Source organism: Amblyomma mixtum, chromosome 1 (assembly GCF_055824585.1).
Source record: "Amblyomma mixtum isolate Tamu chromosome 1, ASM5582458v1, whole genome shotgun sequence".
In the NCBI taxonomy this organism is placed as follows: domain Eukaryota; kingdom Metazoa; phylum Arthropoda; class Arachnida; order Ixodida; family Ixodidae; genus Amblyomma; species Amblyomma mixtum.
The window spans coordinates 173,445,218-173,451,713 of NC_143012.1; the positions used below are offsets into that span (position 1 = coordinate 173,445,218).

At 45.2% G+C, this 6,496-nt stretch overlaps 1 pseudogene; it reads right to left on the reverse strand.

Moving 5' to 3' along the window:
• Positions 1 to 4,609: 4,609 nt before the first annotated feature.
• LOC149369843 (uncharacterized) lies at positions 4,610 to 6,276 on the reverse strand (annotated as a pseudogene).
• Positions 6,277 to 6,496: the final 220 nt, after the last annotated feature.

A 6,496-nucleotide genomic window follows, 5' to 3' on the forward strand; every position in this document is an offset into this window, starting at 1 on the left:
GCTGACCGGGAAATACTGTTCATGTTTTATTTTCATGCATGCAGTTTGTTTATTCTTATTGCATAGCAGGCTGCGTTGAAGGCTGAAGTATCAGTAGACAAATCCTTGCCTAAAATGCCTCTTAGCCAAAAATCAAGCTTCGAAATTTTGTTTGGTTTGGTTTATGGGTTTTAACGTCCCAAAACGACTCAGGCTATGAGGGACACCTTAATGAAGGGCTCCGGAAATTTCCACCACATGGGGTTCTTTAACGTGTACTGACATCGCACAGTACACGGGCCTCTAGAATTTCGCCTCCATCGATATTCGACCGCCGCAGCCGGGATCGATCCGACATCTTTTGGGTCAGCAGCCGAGTGTCATAACCACTAAGCCACCGCGGCGGCTCTTCAAAATAAATTTTGTAATGACGGCGTGCAGAGGGTGTTTGCGACGTCGAAAAGGCCATTGCAATTGACTGAACTAGGGCCAGAGCACCAGCAAATTTTAAAATAGATTGGCACCGTAGTGAAACTTAACATGCCTGCCGTCAGGGACCAGAAACAAATCTGTGCGATAATAATCCCGGAAAGTGATAAATTACAGTTCTTAGACCTGAACTTTCCATAAGCAATGAGAAGATGTGCTGGATGTATCACCCTCGTGCCCAGAAGGGATTCTTGTCTTATAAATCGGCGCACTCTAAGACTGTGCAGCGAGCCGTTGCCATGTCAGGTTTAAAGGCCGCCATTGCGAAGTCCTGTTGCCATACTATGGAAATGAGCTTCCAGTTTCAGATGCTAAGGCTTCAGGATGCAGGCTTCCCACAGTCTGTCGTGACAAGTGTGGTGGAGTCCCTTCTTCATAGCATAAAAGGCGTGGAACGACAGCGGCCTGAACTTGTTGAAGAAAGAATTAAGCCAGAAGTGGTTCCCTACTCTCACCGCGTTGCCCATAATCTAAAAAATGTTGCAACTAAGTTTAAGGTTCCAGTAGTATTCTCCGCTCCCTGTAAGCTAGCCTCGTTGTGTCCTCGTGTCAACTCGGAAAAAAGAGCAGAAAAATCCTGTGGAACCAGACATACACGTAGGTACGTGAAATGCAGTGAAAGGGTTGTGTATCAGATCCCACTCACATGTTGAAAAGTGTATGTTGGTCAAACGGGGCGTTGCCTGAATGAAAGGTTGAGGGAGCATGAACGTTCGATGGGGACAGGAACAGGTTCGAATCTGCCTCTTCATTGCAAGGACTGTGAACAAAACTCTTGCCGGCCCATTCTTGAAAAAACCGTTGTTTTAGGTAGAGGCCATGATCGAGTGTCCCGTGAATTAAAAGAAGCTTTTCTGATCAGAAAAAAGGGCGCGAATGCCGTTAGCGATGCATCTATCTTCTTGTATAAAACTGAAGAATGCTTTTTAGAAAGGTTTTCTTGAGTACGAGCATGTGTACAGGTTTTTTTCCCCTCAATGTAATCTCAAGTGTTCAGCGCACAGGCTTTTTTTATCAGGTTTTTCTTGCTTCACGTGTTTTCTTTTACTGCATTTGTTCCATTTTTATACAATATCGTTTTGTTATCATCCTGTTGAATTCCAGTCAGTCATGTTTTTTGGCCTTATACACCACGTGTCATGCTTTTAATGTTCTCTCGCCACTGTTTATCGTTTTTAGCTACGACGTGTTTTCAGTCTTTGTGTCTTTTATCGCTTTTATGACCCTTTACATCATTCTGACGTTTGCTGCAGCTGATAGGTGGGTTGACGGTGTACCTATATATTACGTGTTTCTTTCCAATAAAGGATCAGTTGTCAGTAGCGCGTTGTCCTGTCTACCTTTCTTGTGTGTGTCGTGTTTTGCGCTAGCTTTTGTACGAAGAATAATGCACCAACTAGCCCAGCAACAAGTGTTACTTGAATAATTACAACATGGTAACTTTAGAAGACCTTAAGCAAGGAGCTCGCTGAGCATTTTTGTTTAACCTCTGTTGCTATGCGTGCAGTTAATTTACTGCATCCATATTTTTTCAAGAAATTTCAATCCTTTTCCCACGTAGTAACCCAGGGTGGTTGGCAACTAAGAACATCATTGTACACGACCTGTGCTCACTTGGGCATCCTATGTGGCATTCAGCTTCAATGTAAAAGGAAGAAAAAAAATGAAAATTGGTTTTTGAGGAAAGGAAATGACGCTTTGTCTGTCTCACATCTCCGTCTCAGTAGACCGCTGAACCATAAAATAAGGGATAAAGGAGGAAGTGAGATAAGAAAGGGAAAAATAGGTGCTGGAGCTTAATCACGTGGGGAGCTTTACCATACACTGACTTCGCACAGCACACACGCACCTTTTGCGTTTCACCTCCATCGAAACACAGCCGCTGCAGTCGGATTCCGACCAGGATACTCCGACACAGCAGACGAGCGCCTTAACCACTGAGCCACAGTGGTGGGTGAGAGGAAGCTCCTCACTGTTGTGTGTTACAAATACATGCATTAATTTCAGGTCCATTAGCACATTAGGTGTATGTGTGCTATGTTCATGTCAAGAGCTCATGTTGCTGCTGTGACCTCCAGACTTGCAATATGTAAATGTGGTGGTACTGCAACTATTTATGGTGCTGCTTTTTTGTTATCTGCAGATGTGATTGTGTGAGCAGTGTTGAGACTTTGCAGGAAGAGCTCTTTATGAAGATCAAGTAGCTCAGTTGTAGTAGCTGTTGCCTCATTTAATTTCCCCACATATGCTTAGAAAATGCCTCCAATTCTTGTAAGCAGTATTTGCGTGAGGAAGTGGGATGGGAGCAGGAACATGGTTTGTGTGAGTACCACAAAATGAGCATTTATGTTGCTGCTTCAGCTCCAGTTTGGGAGATGTAGTTCCTGAGGTTGTTGACCTTTGTTTCATCTTTGCTGTTTTTGTGACTTGCATATCCAAAAGATTTCTGCTGCTTTTCCGGTTGGAAGAATTCTGTGCATTGTTAAGAAACATGCTCAGAAAGCTACTTAGTATTGCATCTCTTACAACGAAACAGTTAGAAACAAGGGTGACCAGTCACATTTTCCTCCATGCCTCTTTAGTCATTAAAAATTTATTAAGTGCCTGGCTTCAGTTTCGCTGCATTGAGATGATGACAGCTATATGTCGTTTTAGCATGGCTTTTAGAGCGCGCCAAGTTAACACATAACTGGCCTTTCGCAGTCGTGGGGCCGAAATAAATAGAGCAACCTGGCTGTTTTGAAGGTGGCCTGACAGCATAAACTTGTTTATAGTGGTACTTTTCCAGTCTTTGCTCACCTGGCATTCATTACGGAGTGGCTGAGGCTGTGCAGATGGCCACAGCATTGCGCTTACCAGAAGCCAGTCCTCAGTCATATAGCAGTACATTTCGAAATTAATTCGAAACCAGAAGTGGTACTATTTTTATTTATATACACTGAAGCCTTCACAGGCTCCTACAGGAGTTTTGCAAAAAAAAAAGCACACCGCCTTGAAGTCATACACACAACACAAGCAAAGAAACAACAAAATCTTCGCACTATGACACATCTTAATTTGCGGCTCCTTTTTATTCGTTACAGTAAAAAGACTGTGCCATGCTGTGTTCCATACTTATGCAAGCCGAGGTTTCAAGTTTGTGATGGCAGCACAAATCACAACGTCTGTTGCATGCCGCAGCATATTGATGGGCAGTCGGTCCCTGAGAATGCGGAACACTTTAATGCGGCCAATGGCTCGCTCCACATGAATACTCACTCTAGAGATGTGCCGAGCATCTACCCCTTCCTTAGCTGAAAGTTGTCTTTTGCGTATTGTCAAGGCTGGCACTTCTAACCTGGCACCTTGAAGGGCAACATCTGCTCTGATTAAAAACCCTCTGTCAGCCAAAAGAATGTCTCCTTCCTGAAGTTTGTCCAAGAAGCCTGATTTCAATGTGATCCCCTTGTCTGATGCCCGCCATCCCCAGCATTTTGTGACAAAGCTAACAGCACAACATGGCGTGATGCTACCATGAATTTGATGGTATTGGAGCTTCTAGAATGGGAATAGGTTTTAGACCTAGCAGAATACTGTAATAGACTTTGAATTCGTACTTCAGTACAGTCGATTATGACCATGTATGTCGGATACTTCCTGCGCACCATCATGGGCATTGTTCTGCATGCGTCCTCCCGTGAAGGCCAAATAATTAAACGCTTCAGTTCTGATGCATTGATTGGGAGGTTCTTCACCATTATCCTTGCCACTGTTGTTTCTGAGAGCCCAAAACGATGACTGATGTAAATGTACCGCAACCCTCAGTTTCATTAGTACAACTAGAACAGCATCTGCTACAGTGCAGCGATTTGGAACGTACATAGCCACATTTTCAAGAAGTGAAACAAAAAAGAGGAAAAGCGCTTTGCTTGAAAACCCTGTGTAAACACTCACGCACTTCTCCGTAATGCAGTTTGCAGAGAAGCGTCCCCGCCGTGCATTCCGCTGTGCATTCTGCTCTGCTTCTGCAGCTCTCTCTTTGCAATAATGCAGTGCTTTCTTTAGAACATCAATGTGTCGCTCCTGCTTTTTGTTTTCTTTTTATAGAGCAGCAGCTCTTCTTCCAAAGCTTGATATGCTGGCTCTTAAACAAGAGCATTGGCTATAAATGATGCATACCACATATAATTGCAAAACACTTACTGCAAATGTAGCCTGGTACTGCTACGAGCAGCTTGACGTGGCAAATGCATGTTTTCATCCCTCCATGATGCATGTGCAGCTGCGGGGCCTGCGTATGAATGAACTGAATGATTCACTGAGATACTCAGTTTTTACTTCCTTACCCTCAGCACAGACATGCTGTGAATAAGCAACTCCTGTGTCAAGCTAGGAAGACTCGGCTTGAAAATCTGAATAATGTAACTAGCGTGATGCATACAATAATAAAAGATGACCTGCTGTGCTAATAAAGTGCTGTCTTCATTGGAACTTACCAAATACCAGCTCACCAACATGACTGATGGCTTCGTCAGCTTCCCAAACTTAATCATCTGATGATGGTGCTGTCAAAAAACATGAAATGGAAACTGCATCAGAACGTGGTAGGAAGCTTGAGGGCTGAAGATTGCAACCAGGGAAAAAGCAGCAGCAATACATGATACGTTCAATTGAAGGATCCTCATCTACTTACAAGTGTCCATTGAATCCTGCACTTATTGAGCAAGCGCTCGGTCCTTGCCGCTCTACAGGTGAGCAGCAACTGCAGACTTTTTGTTCTTCTTGTGCGCGAATATCGTCGGCACATAATCGATGTGATGAGGGTCGCCTGAGGGCTCTCCTGTGTACCACGGATGCAGTTACATTCTGCGCTTTTAGAGTGCGTTACAGCTACGAGCTGCAGCCGCCGCGAATGCTCGGTGCTTAAAGCGCTCGGCTATATAGCCATAGGACATGAATTCAATGCGGGCCATCGCGGCCGCGTCTCGATGGGGGCAAAACGCCGAATGCACGTGTGTTCGGTGCAATGTGTAGCGCACATTAAAGAACCCGAAGTAGCCTCAATCAATCAGGAGCCCCCCACTAAGGTTTCCATCATAGCCCATTAGTCGCTTTGAGACGTTAAACCTCACGTTCACAATCCAGCGCTGTGAATGACTGCATGCGCTTGGTAAAAAAAAGAAAAGTTCAGGCTGGATCGAGCTGATGAGCGGCAGTTAACACGCGCATACTCTTCAGCGTGAAGCCAATCAAACCAATTAGAGGTGAACACTGTGAAATTTGTTAGCAGTCCCTTTTGCACGCGTTAAAATTGCTAGGTTAGCTGCGACAACACAATCGTGACCGAGTCCAACTCTGCTCTTTAGCGCTGCCGCTACGCATATTTACAATTCTGCATGTGACAAAGCTTGTTCTAGCAATTTTTTACACAGATTACCGCATCGTATGCGAGCGATAACAAAAAAATGCCTTTTCGTAACAAAAATGCTGCCTCGTTGTCTGCGTGTCCGTACTACTTATGGAATCACGCCCCACACACCAAAGCACGCTAGATGCAATTACATTTCGCGACGAAAGTCAAATGAAAGTTATTGGTGACCTTTGCGCAAAACACACCGCAGTGGTGGAAAGGTGATTGAGCTTCAGCTTACCCGTGACGAAGTGTTTTCCGCACATCCTACGAGCCGGCGTCGGTATCCATCCTTCGCGCTTCAATGCGGCCGCCCACTGCTTACGGCGACCTTCGTGCACTGGAAACCTGTGGGAGCTTACTGAACTTCCCTTTCTGTGCCTTTCAGTGCACGCCACGGCGACGCAGCTGGACGACATTGGTGATTCTGCCGATTATGATTTTTCCGAGCACTGCTAACCGCACGCTAACCGCGGTGAGGTATTGAGGCGTTAACTTATTTTGCCTCCCGCGAGAAAGTCTGCATCGACGGCAGCTCCACCGCTTTTTCGTGACGTCGCAGAGTGAGGGAGGTCGAAGGGCGGCATGGGCGCAAAGGAAAAAGGGGGTGGTTAACCGGTTACTGCGACTAGGCGAACG